Here is a 26,216-nt window from a genome sequence, read left to right on the forward strand (position 1 = left end):
ACCGTTGGAATCAGGAATATAGGCTTCTTTTGGCCTTCTCCAGACGCAAACACGGCCTGACGTTCGAAATAACAAAAACGTTTACTAGTCGACCATATGTTGTGTTTCCACTCATCAGCCTTCGAGGATTTATGCTCCTTATACCATGTTTAACGCATATTTGGGATGGTTGTCGTCTCTAAATGTTTCGGTACAGCAGCTCGTCAGTGAATATTCGCTTTATGGAGTTCTCGGCGGACAGTGTCTAAAGATACTGGGTCTCGAGAAATACTATTGAGGTTTGCAGTCACTTCAGCCGCCGTAGTCTTGTGTTGTTTTGACAAAATGCTTGTTAGCGTTCGACGATCTCTGTCATGTAGATTTTATTTGCACCCACTATCATGTTTACACTATGACGTATTTCCATGTTTTGCGTAGGCTTTCACTACTGTTGACTGTTGAAACATTCAGTAAGGCTACCGATGCTCCAGCTAATCAGGTCCTCACAATCTCCCCTCTTTGGAACTGTATTAGGTCTTTCATTGTACTTCGACCTCGGCCTCTGAATGCAAATACGAATTGTGCACTATTCGTGAACAACCTGCACTGATGCCTAATCCGTACTGAATACTCACAGTCCGGCGGGACACGTGCCTTACCTGCATTGTTGGCCGTCAAACACAACCATACAATCACTACCACTGTTCACATTATTTTGCTTGTCCCCTTTGTATACGCTATGAGATCAAAAGTATTCGGACACCTGGCTGAACATGACTTACAAGTTCATGGCGCCGTCCGTCAGTACTGCTGGAATTCAGTATGGTGTTGGCCCATCCTTAGCCTTGATGACAGCTTCCATTCTCGTAGGCATACGTTCAATCAAGTGCTGGAAGGTTTCTTGGGGAATGGCAACCCATTATTCACGGAGTGCCGCACAGAGGAGACGATCGATGTCGGTCGGTGAGGGCTGGCGTGAAGTCAGCGCTCCAAAACAAGTTCATGGCGCCGTCCATCAGTACTGCTGGAATTCAGTATGGTGTTGGTCCATCCTTAGCCTTGATGACAGCTTCCACTCTCGCAGGCATACGTTCAATCAAGTGCTGGAAGGTTTCTTGGGGAATGGCAACCCATTATTCACGGAGTGCCACACAGAGGAGACGATCGATGTCGGTCGGTGAGGGCTGGCGTGAAGTCAGCGCTCCAAAACATCCCAAAGGTATCCTAAACGATTCAGGTCAGAGCTCAGTGCAGACTAGTCCATTATAGGAATGTTATTGCCGTGTAACCACCCCACCACAGGCCGCATTATAAACAGGTGCTCGATCTTGATGAGGTATGCAATCGCCCTCCCTGAAGTGCCCTTCAACAGTGAGAAGCAAGAAGGTACTTAAAACATCAATGTAGGGCTATGCTGTTATAGTGCCACTCAAAACAACAAATGGTGCAAGCCCCCTCCATGAAAAACACGACCACACCATAACACCACTGCCTCCGAAATTTACTGGTGGCACTACACACGCTGGCCGTGACGTTTTCTGGACATTCGCCGTACCCACACCCAGCCATCGAATCACCACATTGTGTACCGTGATTCGTCGCCCACACAAGGTTTTTCCATTGTTCCATCGTCCAATCTTTACGCTCCTTACACCAAGCGAGGCGTCGTTTCGCATTGGCTGGCGTGATGTGTGGCTTATGAGCAGCCGCTCAACCATGAAATCCAAGTTTTCTCATCTCCCGCCTAACTGTCATAGTACTTGCAGTGGATCCTAATGCAGTTTGGAATTCCTGTGTGATGTTCTGGATAGTTGTCTGTCTGTTACCATTAAGAGCCTCTTCAACTGTCGGCGGTCCCTGTCAGTAAACAGACGAGGTTGGCATGTACGCTTGTGTCCCTTCACTTTTCCACTTCATTATCACATCGAAAACAGTGGATCTAGGAATTTTACAAGTATCATATTTACGCCAGTGACTGTAACACTTTCGTTACTTCACGATTGTAGTTTTGGACTTAGATTTTGAGACTTTAAGCCATGTCAACTTAAAGAAACAAAAGTCTGCACTTGATAATGGCCAAAATTGCAGTCGTGAAATAAATAAAATGTTACTGTCACTGGCGTAAATATGATGTATTTTATGAATTTCTACATAACTGTGTATCCCAGGTATAAAAAGGATCTACGGATGATTAGGAGTGTGGAAATCTCGCGTACAGACGTATGACACAAGTGACACCCAATCACTTTTTTTTTTTTTTTTTTTTTTGTCATCAGTCCGAATTTCTTTCCTGTGCTAACCTCTTCATCTCAGAGTAGCACTTGCAACCTACGTCCTCAATTATTTGCTTGACGTATTCCAATCTCTGTCTTCCTCTACAGTTTTTGCCCTCTACTGCTCCCTCTAGTACCATGGAAGTCATTCCCTCATGTCTTAGCAGATATCCTATCATCCTGTCCCGTCTCCTTATCAGTGTTTTCCACATATTCCTTTCCTCTCCGATTCTGCGTAGAACCTCCTCATTCCTTACCTTATCAGTCCACCTAATTTTCAACATTCGTCTAAAGCACCATATCTCAAATGCTTCGATTCTCTTCTGTTCCGGTTTTCCCACAGCCCATGTTTCACTACCATACAATGCTGTACTCCAGACGTACATCGTCAGAAATTTCTTCCTCAAATTAAGGCCGGTATTTGATATTAGTAGACTTCTCTTGGCCAGAAATGCCTTTTTTTGCCATAGCGAGTTTGCTTTTGATGTCCTCCTTGCTCCGTCCGTCATTGGTTATTTTACTGCCTAGGTAGCAGAATTCCTTAACTTCATTGACTTCGTGACCATCAATCCTGATGTTAAGTTTCTCGCTGTTCTCATTTGTACTACTTCTCATTACCTTCGTCTTTCTCCGATTTACTCTCAAACCATACTGTGTACTCATTAGACTGTTCATTCCGTTCAGCAGATCATTTAATTCTTCTTCACTTTCACTCAGGATAGCAATGTCATCAGCGAATCGTATCATTGATATCCTTTCACCTTGTATTTTAATTCCACTCCTGAACCTTTCTTTTATTTCCATCATTGCTTCCTCGATGTACAGATTGAAGTGTAGGGGCGAAAGGCTACAGCCTAGTCTTACACCCTTCTTAATACGAGCACTTCGTTCTTGATCGTCCACTCTTATTATTCCCTCTTGGTTGTTGTTCATATTGTATATGACCCGTCTCTCCCTATAGCTTACCCCTACTTTTTTCAGAATTTCGAACAGCTTGCACCGTTTTATATTGTCGAACGCTTTTTACAGGTCGAAAAACCCTATGAAAGTGTCTTGATTGTGCTTTAGCCTTGCTTCCATTATTGGCCGTAACGTCAGAATTGCCTCTCTCGTCCCTTTACTTTTGCCTAAAGCCAAACTGATCGTCACCTAGCGGATTCTCAATTTTCTTTTCCACTCTTCTGTATAATATTGTTGTAAGCAGCTTCAATGCATGAGCTGTTAAGCTAATTGTGCGATAATTCTCGCACTTGTCAGCTCTTGCCGTCTTCGGAATTGTGTGGATGATGCTTTTCCGAAAGTCTGATGGTATATCGCCAGACTCATATATTCTACACACCAACGTGAATAGACGTTTTGTTGCCACTTCCTCCAATGATTTTAGAAATTCTGATGGAATGTTATCTATCCCTTCTGCCTTATTTGACTGTAAGTCCTCCAAAGCTCTTTTAAATTCCGATTCTAATACTGGATCCCCTATCTCTCCTAAATCGACTCCTGTTTCTTCTTCTATCACATCAGTCAAATCGTCACCGTCATAGAGGCTTTCAGTGTATTCTTTTCACCTATCTGCTCTCTCCTCTGCATTTAACAGTGGAATTCCCGTTGCACTCTTAATGTTACCACCGTTGCTTTTAATGTCACCAAAGGTTGTTTTGACTTTCCTGTATGCTGAGTCTGTCCTTCCGACAGTCATATCTTTTTCGATGTCTTCATATTTTTCCTGCAGCCATTTCGTCTTAGCTTCCCTGCACTTCCTATTTATTTGATTCCTCAGCGACTTGTATTTCTGTATTCCTGATTTTCCCGGAATATGTTTGTACTTCCTCCTTTCATCAATCAACTGAAGTATTTCTTCTGTAACCCATGGTTTCTTCGCAGCTACCTTCTTTGTACCTATGTTTTCCTTCCCAATTTCTGTGATGGCCCTTTTTAGAAATGTCCATTCATCTTCAACTGTACTGCCTACTGCGCTATTCCTTATTGCTGTATCTATAGCGTTAGAGAACTTCAAACGTATCTCGTCATTCCTTAGTACTTCCGTATCCCACTTCTTTGCATATTGATTCTTCCTGATTAATGTCTTGAACTTCATCCTACCTTTCATCACTACTATATTTTGATCTGAGTCTATATCTGCTCCTGGGTACGCCTTACAATCCAGTATCTGATTTCGGAATCTCTGTCTGACCATGATATAATCTAATTGAAATCTTCCCGTATCTCCTGGCCTTTTCCAAGTATACCTCCTCCTGTTGTGATTCTTGAACAGGGTATTCGCTATTACTAGGTGAAACTTGTTACAGAACTCAATTAGTCTTTCTCCTCTTTCATTCCTTGTCCCAAGCCCATATTCTCCTGTAACCTTTTCTTCTACTCCTTCCCTACAACTGCATTCCAGTCGCCCATGACTATTAGATTTTCGTCCCCCTTTACATATTGCATTACACTTTCAATACCCTCATACACTTTCTCTATCTGTGAAGTGAAGTGGAAGGAAGACAAGGATTTCTGTCAGATGAGTAACGGGTAATATCAACACCAATCACCTTACTAGGTTCGAAATCCGTGAGTTCCGCGGAACACCCCATTCTGCCCTTTCACGATGTCTAATGACTACTGAGGTCGATGATATGGAGTACCTGGCAGCAGGTTTCAGCACAGTCCACCTAGTATAAAGGTATGTTTTTGGGGTTGTTCGGATACCTTTGGTCACATTTTATATATAACAGCAGGAGGTCGTAAGCAGGAGATGTGAAAAAGAGTAAACTTCGTCGAATGGTATTGAAAGATCCCTAGAGATTACACCCTGTAAACCAGAGCAATAATTTGTGTCGCGCTACACTCCAGTTGAGTGTGACACGTCCTATGGGGTAGCTAGCCCACGACGTACTTATACAGGGTGTTACAAAAAGGTACGGCCAAACTTTCAGGAACCATTCCTCACACACAAAGAAAGAAAATATGTTATGTGGACATGTGTCCGGAAACGCTTACTTTCCATGTTAGAGCTCATTTTATTACTTCTATTCAAATCACATTAATCATGGAATGAAAACACACAGCAACAGAACGTACCAGCGTGACTTCAAACAATTTGTTACAGGAATTGTTCAATATGTCATCCGTTAGCGAGGATACATGCATCCACCCTCTGTCGCATGGAATCCCTGTTGCGCTGATGCAGCCCTGGAGAATGGCGTATTGTATCACAACCGTCCACAATACGAGCACGAAGAGTCTCTACATTTGGTACCGGGGTTGCGTAGACAAGAGCTTTCAAATGCCTCCATAAATGAAAGTCAAGAGGGTTGAGGTCAGGAGAGCGTGGAGGCCATGGAATTGGTCCGCCTCTACCAATCCATCGGTCACCGAATCTGTTGTTGAGAAGCGTACGAACACTTCGACTGAAATGTGCAGGAGCTCCATCGTGCATGAACCACATGTTGTGTCGTACTTGTAAAGGCCCATGTTCTAGCAGCACAGGTAGAGTAACCCTTATGAAATCATGATAACGTGCTCCATTGAGCGTAGGTGGAAGAACATGGTGCCCAATCAAGACATCACCAACAATGCCTGCGCAAACGTTCACAGAAAATCTGTGTTGATGACGTGATTGCACAATTGCGTGCGGATTCTCGTCAGCCCACGCATGTGGCGGTTAATCGAAAAGTGCAGTATATACTGACGAAACTAAAATGAGCTCTAACATGGAAATTAAACATTTCCGGACACATGTCCACATAACATCTCTTCTTTATTTGTGTGTGAGGAATGTTTCCTGAAAGTTTGGCCGTACCGTTTTGTAACACCCTGTAGAAGCGTTGAAACGTCTGGGGCTGTCACCAGCGTCAAAGGTCGTCAGGAGCGTGGTCCGGTAGTTCACGAAAATGTGAACTGTCATTTCTGGAAATCTACGCCCCAAGGGAAGAGGTGGTCTCACTGACACCATTTATGACATCCCCTGCTACCTGTACTTGTCGATTCTGATCGGCAATATGCCTGAAATGTTTTCCACGGCTACCCATAAGAAAATCACGCGGTTCATTGGCTGAACGTCGCTGCTCTGACCTCGATCGCAAAAGCGTCAAACGAAGAGGTGAAATGTGCGTAAGAGCGGATGTGACGATCTTCCCACCGAGTGACACGTTGGGCAGAATTGTGGTGAAATCTGGTTCCAACGTGACATCCTTAACCCACCTGACATTTGAGATTCTGAGTTCTGCCCTTAATTTGTAACGTGTAAACACTTTGCTGATAAGGAGTTGGCGTGCCCGAGAATAGCGTTGCAGGACACCACGTTTTTTGGCCTTACAGAGGAGGTTGTATGCACGTTTGAAGCAGTGTAAGGAAATTATGGACTTTCGTAAAAGCGACTCTATAATTTTGTTGCCCATTGTATACCCAAAATTTAAAGAGGAGGAAAAATAAAGACGAATAAGGCAGAAAAAATTCCGTGAACCCCTCATCTAAGACAGAGGTCAGTGGACAACCAACGAAGGCACACAGCATAAGATAATTCATCTTCAGATGCAACAGCAGGAGTTAAAATTTGTAACGTTATAGGAGAGTGTGAAAACAGGTACAGGTGTATGCTAGCTGCAGTAGGGAGCTAAAAATAAAAGATGAGCACTCGAAAGAATGGATGTAGATTTGTGTCAAAGCTGTTGAATTACTGATGACGTCAGTGATGACTAAGACTTCAGAGAAGAGAGTACAGATGCAGCTGAATAGGCTCTTGATGATCAACTAGGTTACAAAAGAGATACCAGAGAAAGGATGTCAGTTATTTGATTAAAGTATGAAAATGAAATTTATCGCACATAGTTTACAGAGCTGTCGAGCTTTACAAAGAAGCAAATGGTGTTAATCGTGTCCAATATCATCGAGCACAGATTATAACAAAGACGGCCGTTTTTAACGTTCATGCGTTTGGTATTAGAGGTCTGCTTGGTACATATGGAATGTGTGAAAGTGAGATTTGGTGAATGGTAAGAAAGAAGAAATACAGACTAGGCTCCGATTGACTCTACATTGTTTCGAATGTGTAAAGAACTTATGTATATTTAAGCGGCGTGTTTAGCAGTCTCAGAGCAGCCAAGTGCGGTGAGACACAGTATTTCTTGGAGTATCACAAATGGTCGAGAAGGTAGATGACGAACATGGACTGTGAGTAAGCATGCAACGGGAAGACGGGTGGTAGAATTTGGAGGAGTGCACTTGTTTAAAAATCCTGAACTTGTGTAGTGGAACAAGTGTGAAGATATCGGTAGTTTTGAGACAGATTATGTAAACGGAAGACACAGATTTAGATACCACATTTTAAATGTAAAATATTTCCGTTGGCAGCTCTGGGATTCGATCAATATTCATTGGTTATGAATCCCTGATTAAAACTGAAGAAAATGCAAAGAGATTGTACTTAGATATTCTGCACAATCAGGTTGCTGAGGGTTTAAAAGGCAGCTTTGCACATAGATGGAGTGAAACATGGAGAATAAATACAACAGAAGGTGAATATGTAGCTCTGAAATGTGAATCTGGCCAGTATCAAATGGAGCACTGATGGGCTTTTTCTGGTGTTCAGTGATGAGACTCCCTTCTATTTGTGGTGCTTAGATAGGTACCAACTTGTCCTTAGACGCCGTTGTCAAAGGTCACAGGAGCAACGATTTTTAAGACCCATACATCTCCAGTTTCTGGAATATTGGTGTGCAAAGCAATTGCGTATGACAGTAGGGCTGTTTTGGAAACTGTTGAATGGACGCTAAATGCTCCCCTGTGCGTGACAAATACTTCAATTTCATACCCTCCATGACCAGGTCGCAATACCCCACCATGCAGTTCAAATCACAAACCCCATGAGGTATTAACACATCACTGACTAAAGTAAAATGTGCAACATGGGTGAATAAAATGGTAGCATGTGTGGAAATAAATAGAGAAATGCGCATGTTTTCAGATCTTTGAGGGAGGGAAAATTTTGCTGATGTACTGGTCTTGAGAGTTCCTCACATAGTAAAAAATTTGGAAACTGCAGGACCCTAGTCTTTTAGTTACACACTGTGACACCTGCCCTGATTTTTGGACACTTCTTAATGGAACGGCAAAGGGAATATGCAGGGTGCGACGTACAGTTTTAATTCTTTTCCCTTGTTTAAATCGTGATAATTAATGACTGAAATGTAGACGTTGGTGGACGCAACAAATTTTATGATGAGTAACTGTGTTTTGAAATCTTACGGATATTAAAATAGGCATAAGACGGTGTCACATTCATGTAACTAAGCATGTATATATGGTATTGCGTATTGAGACCATGAATGCATTATTGTAAAATCGGCAACTTTCTGAAATATTTAGCATTTTTGGTAGCATAACGCTATACAGATGTGTACTATGACATTTAATTTCCACATGTTTGGAATTTTGTTACCTGTATCCCATAGTTCCGGTAGAAATACATTATAATGTGCAACGAGGTATTCTGTATGTGGATTATTATCAAAAAGTGCCCTCCCCCCCCATCTCCCCAGCTCATGACAAAATTGTTGCATGACGTCAAAGATTGGGAAAGCAGAGTGAATTTCATCTGACAGAAAGAAGGGCTGACCTAATGTTTCCTTATGACACACAGTTATCACTACGTTACAGATTTACTTGGTTTTATGAGTTTTGTTTTATCAATACACAGAGAAAACATTTCTCAGAGAGTTTGCCAATTTGTTTTCCTAATTTTTCTTAAAATTGAAATAATTGTATGCCTCTACCTATCGAAACATAATAAAAATGAACCAAAATTTTATTACTTTAAGCAAGGTAATTAAAATTTTTCATGCTTTTTTAGACAACTGTTCAGAGGAGCCATGTAAGGAAGAACATGTGAAAACAGGTACATTTAATACAATAACCTCTAAGCAAGGAAATTAGTTTATACTATTAGCACATGCAAGTTCACTAGTATGAGAAAAACAATGTAATCGCCCATTGTAAGTAATAATCTGAGAAACGGGAAAGTATATACAGAAACAAAGTTAGTATCTTAAATAAAATTTTCATTTTTACTAAACCATTAAAGACGTCCCTAATTTCCTTATTCAGACTTGTGTTGTACAGATGAAGTTGTCACACTTGTTTCTGCGGATACCGCTTGTGTCACAAGGTTACTTGTGACACAGAGTTACCATTATAATCCACGGAAGCAAGTTTCATTTCACTTTCAAATAACTGGAGAAGATGTTTGTAAATGCAACTGTTATATAGCATTGTCTGCACATACACCTTATTTATATTATCTTATTTCAGTCATTCACCTCTCCAGATTTATGTGCAGTAGCAGAACGTTTTCGACACGTTTGCAATCACTCTTTTTCCACCTGCATACAAAATGGCTATATGACCATCCTAAGTGTAGTTCATGTTCTTGCCTCGTCCATCACTAACGCCAGCAAAACGCAGGAACACACTGAGGCTGATGTGAATGCTGAATGCTGACACGCCTTACCGTATTGACGAGTAAAAGGCTATAGAGAGCTTTTGTTACAAAGTAATACCTAAGTGACGAAGTCAGTAGTTGTTTTCCATCTATTTTGAAACGATCTGTTTGACATCTGAAGTCATTCACTAAGGCTATATCTTTTCAATTTGTTAGCATGCTGACGTCATTGTTTGGATTTGTATATTTTAAAACAATTTGTGTGTGTTTAGATCTAGAAAGTTAGCCTGTCTCCAGTGTGATTGCCTTGATATTGACCAAGTTATGTTATAATGCGTTGAGCTGATTTGTACTCACTTGGACCATTACAGTATGTTATTTAAACCTCTAAACCAGTACTTAATATTTTCTCTCAGATGATTTTCGCTTAGTGAAAGCATTTCAAAGTAATCCATGAAGATACAGGCCAGAGTTTGAAGGAAACCAGCTTAACAGTGTATGGGATGAGTAAGGATTATATTTTATTTACATGGTCCAATGAGCTTCAAGATCTATGACATGGTTTGACTTTTGTTTCACCTGTAATAGCCGCATCATCAACTGAAGCAATACTCTTTTATTCGTTTTCTTTAACTGTAATGGTATATTTAATTTATATCGCTGTTGTGAGGTATACTATTTTACATTGCCGCATTTTTCTCTTCTGTTGAGCGTAATTCATCAGATGTACATACGTAAACTTGCAATTTATCTAACACTTACATCAGTTAAAAGTTAAAATTCAAGAGTAATAACATTTATTGTTGTTTATATTGCCCTTCTCCTCTTGAATAAAATCTCTGTAAGCCAGAAACCGGTTGATTAATAAAATAATCTCTTGATCATCTAAATTTTTGTACTTCCTATTTAACTTTATGGGACTGCATGGATATCTTTACCTTGTGAGCCAGTTGTGTACCGTAAATGTATTCAGTTACGTGAGCACAGAACTGTTGAGGAAGACTACTATATCCGCAACTAGCCAGTTGTCAGTGTATAAGTACGAGCTCTGAATGAAACGGAGAAACGGATAAAGCCGCTAGGTGTGACAACCGGCTGCGGAAGAAAAACCCGAACTAATAGTACTGTAAGTAGGCTGTTTATGTTTTCTTTATGTAAGTAGGCTGTTTATGTTTTCTTATTGGCAACGTTACGTAGCGCTCTATATGAAAATCACTGGCTGTGCTGTGTGCAGTCTGTGGCTAGTTTGCATTGTTGTCTGCCATTGTAGTGTTAGGCAGTGGCAGCTGGATGTGAACAGCGCGTAGCGTTGCGCAGTTGGAGGTGAGCCGCCAGCAGTAGTGGATGTGGGGAGAGAGATGGCGGAGTTTTGTAATTTGTCATGAACTGCTATATATATATATATATATTATGACTTGTGATGATATTAAGGTAAATACATTGTTTGTTCTCTATTAAAATCTTTCATTTGCTAACTATCCCTATCAGTAGTTAGTGCCTTCAGTAGTTTGAATCTTTTATTTAGCTGGCAGTAGTGGCGCTCGCTGTACTGCAGTAGTTCGAGTAACGAAGATTTTTGGTGAGGTAAGTGATTTGTGAAATGTACAGGTTAATGTTGGTCAAGGCCATTCCTTTGTAGGGATTTTTGATAGTCAGATTGCGTTGCGCAAAAATTATTGAGTGTCAGTTTAGGCACAGTGAAGATTTTTGGTGAGGTAAGTGATTTGTGAAATGTACAGGTTAATGTTAGTCAGGGCCATTCCTTTGTAGGGATTTTTGATAGTCAGATTGCGTTGCGCTAAAATTATTGTGTGTCAGTTTAGGCACAGTCGTGTACAATTGTTTCTAAGGGGACGTTTCAGTACGCGAGCGAGACGTGACAGACAGAATGTGGACTAAACAACTGACGTGGACAAGAACGAACAGCTTAGACGGCGCTAAGCGAAGCCTTCAACACAGTGATGACAAAGACGTACCAGCCTGTGTGACGAGCGGTTCTAGACGCTTCAGTCAGGAACCGCTCGACCGCTACGGTAGCAAGTTCGAATCCGGCCTCGGGCATGGATGTGTGTGATGTCCTTAGGTTAGTTAGGTTTAAGTAGTTCTAAGTTCTAGGGGACTGATGACCTCAGATGTTAAGTCCCATAATGCTCAGAGCCATTTTTTTTAACAAAAACATCCAGAGCACTGGAAAGACAAATCGAAGATGTGACCAAAGAAAGTAACTGGATTACAAGCAAGGTAGTTTTCGAGCAGTTGTAATGCAGCGACGATAGATTCGATAATATCAAGTGCGAACAATGAACTGGGCGCCCCCGCCCTCCCCCCCCCCCCCCCATCCATTTTCCTGACTAATCTATGGATCCCAGTACCAGTTACCCCTCTCTCCCCGTTCACCACAACCAACGTTTCTCATCACCACCTCTTATCGTTCTTCATGCTCCACCACCACCACTCTCCATTCTTCTTCTGCACCAACCTTCCTTTACCGTACCATCTACCGTCCCAGGGCAGGTCTTTTTCCAGTTTTAGTGAAAGTGTACAGTGCTCCGTATGTAATGGTCAGTATATTATCTGTCATGTTCAGTGTTTCTTCTTCAAGTGTATTTCTAAGCGTTTAATTTGTTTTGAAATGTTTCATCAACAGAGCACTATGCACCGATCAGCAAAAACTATACAATCACTGCCCACTGCAACGCTGGATGACGCCTGTTGGCACTGAGAGGATATGAAGCGGTAACAATAGTATGGAAGCGGAGCAGACACGGACGGGAGGTCAACCTAGGGTAGATTTGGACTGAAAATAGGGAAATCCAATCATATAAGCGACTTTCAGAAAGGGCAGATTCTCGTTATGCAGAGCCTGCCAAAGAGTATCTCGAAACAGGCGGAGCTGGTCGAATGTTCACGTGCTACTGTCATGAGCATCTACAGAGAGATATGAAAGAACAATCAAACTTCCAGAATGCGTTAAATGATTGGACGCCCACGACTCTTCACAAAACATGAGGTTCAGCGGCTTGTTTGCTCTACAAAGAAGGACAGGTCCTACAGTGGCATATCTGCCCAAACAACACAAAGCTGGTGCAAGGGCAAGTATTTCGTGACACACCGTTCATCGAACACAGCTGAACATGGTGCTCTGCAGCAGATCACCTCTACGCGTTTATACACTCCTGGAAATGGAAAAAAAGAACACATTGACACCGGTGTGTCAGACCCACCATACTTGCTCCGGACACTGCGAGAGGGCTGTACAAGTAATGATCACACGCACGGCACAGCGGACACACCAGGAACAGCGGTGTTGGCCGTCGAATGGCGCTAGCTGCGCAGCATTTGTGCACCGCCGCCGTCATTGTCAGCAAGTTTGCCGTGGCATACGGAGCTCCATCGCAGTCTTTAACACTGGTAGCATGCCGCGACAGCGTGGACGTGAACCGTATGTGCAGTTGACGGACTTTGAGCGAGGGCGTATAGTGGGCATGCGGGAGGCCGGGTGGACGTACCGCTGAATTGCTCAACACGTGGGGCGTGAGGTATCCACAGTACATCGATGTTGTCGCCAGTGGTCGGCGGAAGGTGCACGTGCCCGTCGACCTGGGACCGGACCGCAGCGACGCACGGATGCACGCCAAGACCGTAGGATCCTACGCAGTGCCGTAGGGGACCGCACCGCCACTTCCCAGCAAATTAGGGACACTGTTGCTCCTGGGGTATCGGCGAGGACCATTCGCAACCGTCTCCATGAAGCTGGGCTACGGTCCCGCACACCGTTAGGCCGTCTTCCGCTCACGCCCCAACATCGTGCAGCCCGCCTCCAGTGGTGTCGCGACAGGCGTGAATGGAGGGACGAATGGAGACGTGTCGTCTTCAGCGATAAGAGTCGCTTCTGCCTTGGTGCCAATGATGGTCGTATGCGTGTTCGGCGCCGTGCAGGTGAGCGCCACAATCAGGACTGCATACGACCGAGGCACACAGGGTCAACTCCCGGCATCATGGTTTGGGGAGCGATCTCCTACACTGGCCGTACACCACTGGTGATCGTCGAGGGGACACTGAATAGTGCACGGTACATCCAAACCGTCATCGAACCCATCGTTCTACCATTCCTAGACCGGCAAGGGAACTTGCTGTTCCAACAGGACAATGCACGTCCGCATGTATCCCGTGCCACCCAACGTGCTCTAGAAGGTGTAAGTCAACTACCCTGGCCAGCAAGATCTCCGGATCTGTCCCCCATTGAGCATGTTTGGGACTGGATGAAGCGTCGTCTCACGCGGTCTGCACGTCCAGCACGAACGCTGGTCCAACTGAGGCGCCAGGTGGAAATGGCATGGCAAGCCGTTCCACAGGACTACATCCAGCATCTCTACGATCGTCTCCATGGGAGAATAGCAGCCTGCATTGCTGCGAAAGGTGGATATACACTGTACTAGTGCCGACATTGTGCATGCTCTGTTGCTTGTGTCTATGTGCCTGTGGTTCTGTCAGTGTGATCATGTGATGTATCTGACCCCAGAAATGTGTCAATAAAGTTTCCCCTTCCTGGGACAATGAATTCACGGTGTTCTTATTTCAATTTCCAGGAGTGTATGTTGACGCGACATCATCACTTACGATTGCAGTGGCCAGAGGGCTTCGACAGTCGATCAATGGAAACGTGACGGCTCTTCGGTTTTACCACATTTTGTCAGCGGGGTCGATTGTCGCTGCCAGAAACGCCGTCATCGTGAACTGTGGCCTGAAACGCGCAGCACACCACGGACACTGGCTGGAGGGAGCAGTATTATGCTACGGGAGTCTTGCTTAGGACCTGTGGTAGCAATGGGAGACACAGTGACAGTTGCGAAGAACCAGAATCCCTAAACGCTTGATGTCTTTCCCGAAGGCGATGTCATCTTTCGGCAGATTAACTGTCCGTTCAAAAAATGGTTCAAATGGCTCTGAGCACTATGGGACTTAACATCTGCGGTCATCAGCACCTAGAACATGGAACTACTTAAACCTAAGTAACCTAAGGACATCACACATATCCATGCCCGAGGCGGAACCTGCGACCGTAGCGATCACGCGGTTCCAGACTGAAGCGCCTAGAACCGCACGGCCACATCGGCCGGCTAGCTGTCCGTGTCTCGGAGCCAGAACTGTGCTATAGTGCTTTGAGAAGCACTCTACTGAACTCAATTTGGTGTTTCGGCTACCATATTCGCCTGATGTAAATCCTGTGGAACCCACTTGAGTCGCAACAGGGTACCATCGACGCGTACACAAATCAGCAGCCCGTTATTTACGCGAATTACATGACCTGTGCGTAGAATCCAATGCCACATACCTCCAAAAACCTATCACCGAACAGGCGGACCGATGATACATAGAATGAGTGTGTTTTACGTTCCAAAGATTTACAAAAAAACAATAAAGCATATGGTGATATTCTTATGGCTCATCAGTTTATTATGTATATTCTCCCATTAACTTCGCCCTTTAAAATAATTTTAATTCATAGTACATATGTCTCTTTGTTTTGCTTTTGTTTTATCATCTACGTTAGAGACAAGTTCAACTGGCTTCAGAGCGGATTGTTTGTACCATTGCCAGCCAAATGCCGCCTACGTGGGGCATAGGGAGATGAAATAGCAATAAATAAAAGTGCCCTGGGCTGCGAATTATATAAGGCCGCGTGGAACGCTCGATATTGGCTGCAGTACTCAAAGTGGCGAGCCGGGGGACGTCTTGCAGTGCCAGCACAGCTGTTCGCTGCTGTGGTGCCAACTAATGGGCTTCTAAGTCCATTTCCTATGGAGGACATTCAGCCTCCACAGCGCCCGATATCAGAATGAGATACACCCTGTTTTTTGGTTCTCACTTTCCACTGGATATCGTTTTCGAAAGTGGTCCCCAGTGCTGCAACCCCTTTGATGGTGATAATCACATTATTTGACGTGGCTGTATTCTTGTTTGATCAATGTTTGTAAAGCGCAGAGAGTCTGCTCAGTGGAGATATCCTTTGAAAAAACTTGGTATCCACTTTTATGAAAATAGCTTGTACATCGTTTCCATTTCATATGTCTGTAAATCCATCTTGATGGTGAGTTTTTCCTGCGTAATGCTGGAGAATCTTCAAACAGTACGACCCAATAGCTTGTTGTTTACCTCCTCCTGTACTGGTCCGCTTACCGTAGTTTGAGACGCAAAGAATATAAGAATAAACTGCCAATTTAGAGGTAAGACATAGTGTACCAAGGAGTGTTATTATTGTATATGGTTCTAAAAGGAAATTGGTTTCCGTTGGGATATAATACATCTGACCTGACTCCCCGCAGTCACTAGTCCAGGGGCCCACATACCCAGATCACATGCATGCTCACGGGCTCAAAATCTGCCGCACTCTGAGGTAACAACTACTCTCACCATGAGCCTGAATAATCAGCCATTAAAAAGTTTATTTAGTCTTGCTTCTAATGCGATTCTTCCATTTTCATTTCAGGACTATGTTTCGCTATTTCCTTGTTATGTTATATTTGCGAACTTCGGTACCAAGCGGCAACAGTTATATTTCGTTACAAATGGCGTCTTTCGGGTTTGTAATGACATGACTCGTATTCAACCAGGTGCTAGGAATCTTACGTGTAGGACAGTAATTCATCAAGTACAGTACGCCTGTTTAATTGAGTACCTGCTTAATGAAGTTGCTCTCTTATTTACTTCCATTTGTTTCGTTGATCCTCACCTGAAATAAGCCACTTTCTCAGCGACGGTTAGGTTTTGCCTCTTGTCGGCAGGCTTCATTTGCAAGTATGCTAACTGTTCTCGTGCATCATAAAAATTCATATGACCCTTTACGTGCACAACACTGTGTATGCAGTGATATTGGCGATGGTCGATCCACAATGCGAGTTCGTCTCGAACTCAGCTATTCATTTAAATGTTCGTTGCTCGCTGAATATCGAGTGAATATTAATTTCATGCGTTTCACTGCTGTATTCTCTGTTTAATCAGTACCCATATATATCTACTTCCCATGAATTTGATGGACTTATCTGGCTTTTCAAGCTTATGATTGTAAGCCATTTTTATTTTAATTCTTCCCCACGTCCATTTAGTTACGAATAAAGAAGTCATCAGTCACAGCAGAGCCTTTCCTCTACCGTTTTGTCAACTAAAATCCTGATAGATTATGAAGACGGCATACTTCATGTGTAAATTACTTGTAGATAGCCAGTGTGTGTGAATGTCGCCTTCACTGATTATGCCAGACCATAAATATGTGTTCACTGCCCCGTTCATAAGGTTCATCTACTGTATAGATTTTAGTCTGCTTGCAGATTACTGGCACAGGTGACAAACCTTGTGAAACGGAGATGGGCAGCCTTTCCCGTGGTTGCCAATCTCTCCATTAAAAAATTAGAGGAGGAAGCACTAGACACGGATAGATACAAACTCGCAACCTTCTTCAGGTATGTGAATGATACATTTGTGTTATGGCTTCACGGAAGGGAGAGGCTCAATGTGTTTATGAGACATATTAACTCACGTCACCCAAATATAAAGTTCACGACGGGATTGGTCAGCTTTTGTTTGCAGATGTACTTGTAACAAGGAGATGTTATTAGGCCACGGTATGTATTGCAAACCAACACACACTGATTTATACATGGAAGCTAGAAGCTGTCACCACGCAGCGCAAAAGAATGGAGTTCAGAAGACACTGGTACACAGGCACACACCTCGTCATACCAAGGTGGTTTGACGTCAGAGCATCTACGCGCTGTCTTCTGCAAAAATTGATACACGATAAAATAGATTCAGAAGTTCTTTCAATCAACCACTCTTCCATACGATAGAGAAGAAGAGAAAAATGAAGCAAAGACGGATCTTACCTGGCCTTTGCGGGATCTGTTTCTGCCGAGATCAAAAGGACTCATAATATCAGGTGTTTGTTCTGTTTACCAACCAAAATAAAAGAACTGTCTGGAAATGTGAAAGCCCACCTTGGTTTATGAAAATCGTGAAGTTATAATACGCTTTTCCAATGTGGCTTATCGCATTCCGGCCAAACAACTACGAAGTAGACCTCAGACGCAAAGAACGTAAGAGGCCAACCCGGCGAGACAGGCAAGAAAATCAGTCATTTCCGAGCACTGTCTGCAACTTAATCACGCCATGATCTGTGAAAAACGGAGGGCTATGGCGCAGAAGAATTGTACATGAACTGTATTAAAAGACAGAAGAAAGACTTAAAGATGTTGGACAATCTTGCGAATCGCTACACTGGGCAAAACCTGGGATCGTGCAATGGAGTTGCTAGAAACGCTACAGCTGCAACAGCAAAACTCAACAAAGAGAACTGAGAATGTGGACGTGAGGAACAGATCACTACGTGCACCATACCGAGAACAGATTGCCATATGCTGTCAGGTGCACCAATCCGAAGATGAAAAGTCTCAGGGAGTTCCTTGCGAGAACGGGCCGAGGCAGAGCGCATAGAACCGACCATGAAGAAGGAAGGCATCAGGTATAAATATCAGATCCGTTCCACTCGATTAGTCTGATTAAGACAACGAATCACATTGTCGAGATTTTTTGCAAGGACGATACTGATATTTGGCAGAACACTGATATTTGGCAGAGCACCGGAAGCTTCAAGATGTCAACAGATCGCCGGGAAAGCTAGAAGATCTACTTTTGCGAAATGGATTGTAAGTGCTTGTCAGGTCCAAGAGAGAACCACTAAGGACCAAGCTTCCAGCGTATGTTACAATTAAGTGGCAATTAATTGCTTTCCTGTAGTGTTTGTTATTAATAAATGGTGGTGATGTAAAGCATTTACATTGTAGCTAATCGATGATAAGTTACTCTGAAGTCACTACAAAATCTAGACCATTTAATTCTTTTATTTTTAAATTACATCATGGAAAAATAATTCTGTTTTCGAATGTCATTTGTAATGATTGAGCTCTGCTGTTTTCCAAATGATCTCTACTACCAGCTCCCTGTGTGCTAGCGTTACATGCTGCGTGGTCGTTTTTCAAAATTGCGGGCCTAGTATCGTTATATCATTGCACTATAGAATAAAGCAGTTTTCCTTCCCCACCTCATAATCATTTTTAATGAACTTATAAAAACTCAGCCTCCTGTATTACAATCTGGTGACGTTGATGATGATGAGGAACTGATGATTGCTCTGTAAACAGAAAATTGTTTAAATGTTTTCAATATTTCGCGGCCCTGTCAGCCACTGTGTAAATATTAATTTTAATTTTAATAATCAACAGCCTCAGTAGCACTGTTTGCATAGAATTTACCTAGGTTTCAGTCGGGATAACCCAACCTTCTTCAGGATAACACTAACTACCGTCTTTCCACAGCGGACATCGTCGAGCTAAAACTACAAATTCATAAAATATCGTCAGACTATAAAACTTATCTGGAATTGCCTCGGCACCACTTCGCGACCGCGATGCGGCAGCCACGAGTGCTGTACTGGAACTGTAAAACTACAAATCCATACATTATCGTCAGACTATAAAACGTATCTGGAACTGCCTCGGCCCCACTTCCGATTTGTAGTTTTAGCTTGACGATGTCCACTATGGAAGGACGCTAGTTCCTGTTATCCTGAAGAAGGTTGGGTTATCCCCACTGAAACCTAGGTAAATTCAAGGCAAACACTGAGGCTGTTGATTATTAAAATTGAAAGAAAATTGTTTAATTTACCCTTTCAGATCCTCTGGCTGCGATTGTGCAGATTTAATTTTATTGTGTCTTAGCTGCAACAAAGTATTTTTTCCCAGTGGAAACCTGAGGTACACATTTGTGAGTGTTCAACCTTCTCAATATGTGCAAGTGCTGCCAACTATTGTTGCATCCCTGCGAAAATGTTAGGAAGCCAATGTACCAGTGCGCAGCAGCTTATGAACCCCAGAATACACGGACGTGGTTGGTTTTGCTATATTCCACTGTATAATTATATATTGTTAATGTTGCTTTGCATTGTAATTATTGATTATCATTTTACTATATCTTACAATAGATAATATTTCATAGTTAGTTATTTAGTCCAAAAATGAAACCAAGTGTTCAAAGTATGTTTCGAAAAGAGATACATATTTTTCTACAAATCTTACGTCTGAAATCATTAAAAAATCACCTAAGTGCTTCACCACATAAAGAAAAATTTTTCGTCCTCCAGAGAAAATTCAGGTCTCAAAGAATTAAATAAATTCACACTCTGGATCGTCAACAGTTCTTTGCTCGTTATTTCCTTCTGGGAGAATACATAAACATCTAGTTTCTGTTGGACCGTTGTTTATACTGTCTAAATCGCATAAATGCAGGTGTTTCATATAACATCAGTAGTTTCCCAGGAGCAAGTAGGTACACATTCATTTACGAAGTATATAGCTACTAAAATTATTTTTGAATGAGCTATGTGATCCGAATGATGCGGTTTTCAGGGGTAAATTAGAATACACGAAAATTGGCATCCGGGCAAATATTCTCAACACACATTACCATAAATCATAGTGTTACGAAGACCACACAACCTTATGTACTAGTCGCGTTTTTGTCCAGAAACTGCTTTTAAAATTTTAATACTGGGTTATAAATATGTTCAATTCATATGCTACGAAGCAGTTCACAAAAAGCAATAACCGGTCAATAAATTTTGACTTTACTGCTTAATATCAATGATCGTACTTAATATTGTTAAAAAAGCAGCAAGAGTGCAATATTTTTTTTTATTCTAGTAACCAATTTTGTATTTAAGTCGGTTAACGGACACCACGTGTGATAAGTACCAGCCGGTAATATGCAGCGGCCGTGCACCGACACGCTACGTCATATGGAGCCTGTGGTCCGAGGATTGTCTTCTAGACACAAACCGGTAACAAGGATTAAAATATAAATATTTTAGCAATCTAGTTTGCTTTTTATTAATATGCAATAAATAGGTAACTTTCATAGTAAGCACAAATCCTCGCAACTCATCCTGAATTAATTTATTGTTTCGTAACATATAAAGCCAGTCGGTTACCGGCTGAATGTGGTTCATCATATGCTACCGTCACTTATGCCGTATGAACTGATATCCTGGTGATGAAGACATAGCCATGCGTCTCCGTGGGTCACGCTCTCAGTCACTTGCGAGTAATTAATAACTTATTAACAGGTGGTAATGCGAGGATAATCTACAGGAGAATGGAAGAGAGAGGCTCTGTTAATTTTAAAGGTACCAGCAGTAAGAGACTTACTCAGTTGTAGAATAAAATAACTTTATTTTCATAATTTGTTTTACCATTAGTATATATTGTCATTATTATGGTGTCAAATTGACGTCGTACACCGAAACAGCTTATGTTGTAGGGAAAAAGCTTTCAGTTCAGGTTCACATACAGCCAATGATTTGGGTCAAATATTCAACCCACGGCCACGCTGTTCATTTCTCGTTCTATTTCTGATTCTACACATCATTACTTTGCAGTGCCTCATTATTTTTAAATTAGAGTCAGAAAATTTAATGTTTCTCGAATAAATGTATCAGACTTTGCATTCAAGTTTCTTTCTTTATTCGGCTGATTAAGCATTTGTGGCATTAACGAAGCTTGCAAAATTACACTTATGCCCTAATGGAAAGCAGAATGTTTTTTGAATTAATAGTGTTGAGCCCCGCATTGTCACCCACCCAAAGATGAGAAATGTTATCTCTACACAAAAGGATGCTCTTTCAGGATGCGTTAGATTTTCTCTGCGCTTTTAAATCAGTCTCTGAATAATCTTATAGGGAGGACTGTGTCTCTTCATTACCCACGTGCGTAGGTGCACCTATATTTTGGAGTGTCGACTGCATACATAGATTACTTGTGTTTCCATTAAAGGTTCCTCTCGTACGAACAGAAAATGCAGAGATATATACCTCAGTATTATCTATGACTCCAAGTCATTTTGGTTTGGTTATCTTTCGTTTATTGCTCAAGTTAAAATTTTTCTGTGGTATACTAAATCTAAAAATTGTTTCATTCTGCATAAGTACATTCAGGAAATTATTTATGTTACGGGATATCTTTTTATACCTGAATATCCTTGTGTCTTTCCTTGGTATATCCACTCACTAGGAAGTACTGCATACAACTATCCTTATTCCAGTTTACTGTCCCAGCAAAGGGCATTCTATCCACAAATTTACAAGGAAGGGGAAAATTGTCTTTTTCGACATAGGTGCTACAGCTTTTCATATGTGGTTAAGTACAGAAAAATTAGAGTGAAATAAGACCTTATCTGGTACTCGTTTTTGCAAAGAATGGTTCAGTAATTCAGTTGTAACTCATGTTATTGTCCATAGTCGGTATTCATTGTTGTTATTTTAGTATGATCAGATTATCTTCTTTCCTTTTCTTTTACTAACCCCTTCTAGATATGTTCCTAGTTTCACACTTTGTATTTAACAAAAAAATAGTTCAAATGGCACTGAGCACTATGCGACTTAACTTCTGAGGTCATCAGTCCCCTAGAACTTAGAACTACTTAAACCTAACTAACCTAAGGACTTCACACACAGCCAAGGCAGGATTCGAACCTGCGACTGTAGCGGTCGCGCTGTTCCAGACTGTAGCGCCTAGAACCGCTGGGGCACCACGGCCGTCTGTATTTAACACTTCAGATTTTAGAAGGCTGCAACTAAATGTAGTAGGTGAAATGGAAAAAGAATTAAGAAGTCGGATCAGAAGAGTATAACATAATAACATCAGCTTTAGAGAATTTTATAACTGGAACAGGGTAAGACGTCGTGGTCTCCTGACCTTCATTGCTTACATATTCCGCCTTCACAATCATATTCCGCACACCAAGACGCTTCATTCTAACCCAAACTCGATAAAATAAAGTCAATGTATGAATTCATGTAAACGATACGCAGATAACCAGTGTGTACTGTGGTTGAGATACTTGAGGCTGGCGTGCACACACACATTCAAGACATGACGGTCACAGGAGCTGTTAGATCAGGAGAGGCGGACCACATGCCAAGAGGCCGGACCCTTCAGAGGACGATTCAGCCTATCTACGACGGATGGTGACTGTCCATGGAGAGGACTGCATTTGCCCGAGTGAAAGGGGAGAACAACCCTGTGTTTAGCTTAAAAGCAAATTCCGCTACATTGTGTGGGAGCGCCCAGCCTACGCATTCTTTACAAACATAGCACGCAGTTTCAGAGATTTTCACACAGAGAAAGCAAACGCCAAACGCCGATGCTACAGATTCCCTGATTGGTCGTCATAAACGAAACGTCATTCTCCCGTTTTAGAAGAGCAATGCTGATTGGCAGACGATATTTGTGACGCCTTGAGCTGAAGGAGTAATGGAAGAGACTGAAAGATATACCTCTTCATGTCTGGCATGGAGAGGGGCCGTTCTGTTGTCGCTCTTGGAGCGAGAACACGTAACGAGAGCGTGTGCGCTCGTACGTGTACTTGAAGAGGGAGGAACAAGTCGCTCCTCAGTACTTCACTGGGAGAGCAACTCTGTCGAGAGCGAATCAGAGTGCGACTCTATATTGAGTCCTTGCGATTAAGCATTGTTCACTGTGTTGGCCGGCACACTAATTGTGCTGTGTGAATGGACAGAGTTATAGTTAAATGCCTATGAGTTAATTTTTGAGTGGCATCGCGGTGGACGGGTTATCTGACTGGTGTACCACGCAATAGTTAGACTAGGGGCGGAGTCCTTGACTTCATCAAGGCATAGGGAGAGTTTGATTGGCAAAGGTCAATCCAGACAGAACGAGAGTTATCTTATTTGTGAGCAGCTAGCGGCGCAGACAGCAGTCATTGCAGCTTACGGTATTGTGCGCTACAGATCTTGCGAGCCCCATATGTCCTCCACAACAATACACTTCACTGCATTTCACACGCAACAGCCTCAACCACACCTAGCAACATTCTAACGGATAATTATTCAAGTTGAGTAGGCACAGCTCTCAGCCATTCTGCCAAGTCAATAACAGTCTTAAACTTTGTATAGAAATTTCATTAGCGAATTCTATCCTTGACAAGTAACTTCACATTCCGAAAAGAACCCAGAAATAAGTTGTTTTGTTCATAACTAAAAGTGCTATTGTCATTTCTCAGAATTTTTGCAAAAATAAATAATAATTTTCTTTAGTTTCATGTTTTTCTTAGCCGGCCTGGGTGGCCGAGCGGTTCTAGGCACTACAGTCTGGAACTGCGCGACCACTCCGCTCGCAGGTTCGAATCCTGCCTCGGGCATGGATGTGTGTGATGTCCTTAGGTTAGTTAGGTTTAAGTAGTTCTAAGTTCTAGGGGACTGATGACCTCCGAAGTTAAGTCCCATAGTGCTCAGAGCCATTTTTTTGTTTTTCTTACACTAACTAGCACTACTCCAGTTCCCAAGTATCCCAATACTTACGTGAGAAATGTTGTGAATTTTTGTGTCATTTGCTTACAGCGGACGACTTCAGACTATATTTATTGCTGAAAGTTTTTCAGGCATTTCTCTTTAGAACATTAGGAGCGTCTGTCTGACTTCTGTAGTAGTGTGGGGGTGGAAACTGCATCTTGCAGGAGCCACAGGGTCAAGGGTATATCTCAGATTAATCCGTTGCGCAGAATGACAGAATAGCACCCACACGCCCACAGCAGGACGCGTTCTGAGTAAAAGAGACTTATACTTTTGCAGTTAAGCAATGTAATAATGACTTCTGAAGTTAATACTGTACTTCTTCTCCTGTTCTTCTCATTCTGTTTCCACATCGACTGCAAGCTTTGACAGCATGAATCAACGGTGTATCAAAATAAGAAGCAAAGACCAACGATCGAATATTGTGCATTAGTTATGTTATAAATTACGCAAAATGGCTTGGCAACGAGTGTATCCACTAAATCATCATTCCATTTAACTCTACAGTCTTATGGCAATATATAAAGTGAATCACAAATTAATTATAAAATACTAAGAAGAAAGCTGAACGCTTTATGTCTCTGTATTCATAATTTTTTTTTTGGGGGGGGGGGATTTGGTACAGAGCTTTGTAATTGTATTTCGTAAACCACTTCAAGACTCTTTTTGTATGTTTCTTAACTAAAATGATTATTGCATTTTAGTGACAAAAATGTATGAACCTTACTTGTAACCAACTCTTGACATTAGTTAATATCTGTTTATTATAGAGAGACGAGAATAGTCATTATATTACTTCTACCTCTCATAGTGGGAATGAGCGTTTTAAAGGCAAGTCAACTGACAGAACGATGAAAGAATGTGGATTTAGTTTATTTTATTATATGTTGCATTGCACGAAGGGTCATATCTGATATGCTGAAAGAAGGCATAGATATAAATTTGTTTAAAATACGATACGACGTACATTAAATTTACTGAAGACGGTAGTGTCATACCGTTAATTCTAAATATGAAACAGCTAAGATACATCACTTAAGCGTTTCTGTGAAGATACTCTTCAATGAAGTACAAATCGTTGCCCAACAGAAAACTCCTTCATTCACTCTCAAAACAAATTCATCGTCATAAACGAAATTCATATTCTACATGGCTTGTAACGTGCTCTGACAGGTTATTGTGAACATGTTTACCGACGTAACTAGGTATATGACTACTTTCTTAGCTAATATTAACTCCTTGAAGAAGTTGGTTTTAGCCGGGTGTTATATGTACGCATTTCAGAATTATCTGGGAAAAGAGTAATATTGGTAACGACAAAGTAATGACAAAGGAGGTAACGAAGTAGTTGCCAAAGTACCATCTTTTTGGAACAAGTGTCTGCAGGAGGTCTAGAATATCAAGTGTTATAATCCCTGTAACACATTCCTGTACTCGGAAAATTCTCTCTACGTAATTTGATTTTTCCAGAAAAATATAATTTCTGAACAGAAATGTGTAGAATAAGCTAGCTTCAGCGATTTTATACCACATTAACAATAATTATGGATACTGTATATGCAGTCAAACTAAGGCGTTTCATTAATTCTCGATAGTGGGTTTTTCCAGTTATGGTTCAGATCGTAGCCCCACTCATTCAGTTTCTCGTGTTTCATTATTTGAGAAACCTATCCGCGATGTTATTCAATCTGCATATAGAGCAAGCAGTAATGGAAACAAAAAATATCGGAATAGGAATTAAAATCTGTGGAGAAGAAATAAAAACTTTGAGGTTTGCCGATGACATTGTATTCTGTCAGAGACAGCGAAGGACCTGGAAGAGCAGCTGAACGGAATGGACAGCGTCTTGATAGGAGGGTATAAGATGAACATCAACAAAAGCAAAACGAGGATAATGGAATGTACTCGAATTAAATCGGGTGATGCTGAGGGTATTAGATTAGGAAAAGAGACACTTAAAGTTGTAAATGAGTTCTGCTATTTGGGGAGAAAAATAACTCATGATGGTCGAAGTAGATAGGATATAAAATGTAGACTGTAAATGGTAAGGAAAGCATTTCTGAAGAAGAGAAATTTGTTAACGTCAAGTATAGATTTAAGTGTCAGGAAG

Source organism: Schistocerca cancellata, chromosome 8 (assembly GCF_023864275.1).
Source record: "Schistocerca cancellata isolate TAMUIC-IGC-003103 chromosome 8, iqSchCanc2.1, whole genome shotgun sequence".
NCBI classification, from domain to species: domain Eukaryota; kingdom Metazoa; phylum Arthropoda; class Insecta; order Orthoptera; family Acrididae; genus Schistocerca; species Schistocerca cancellata.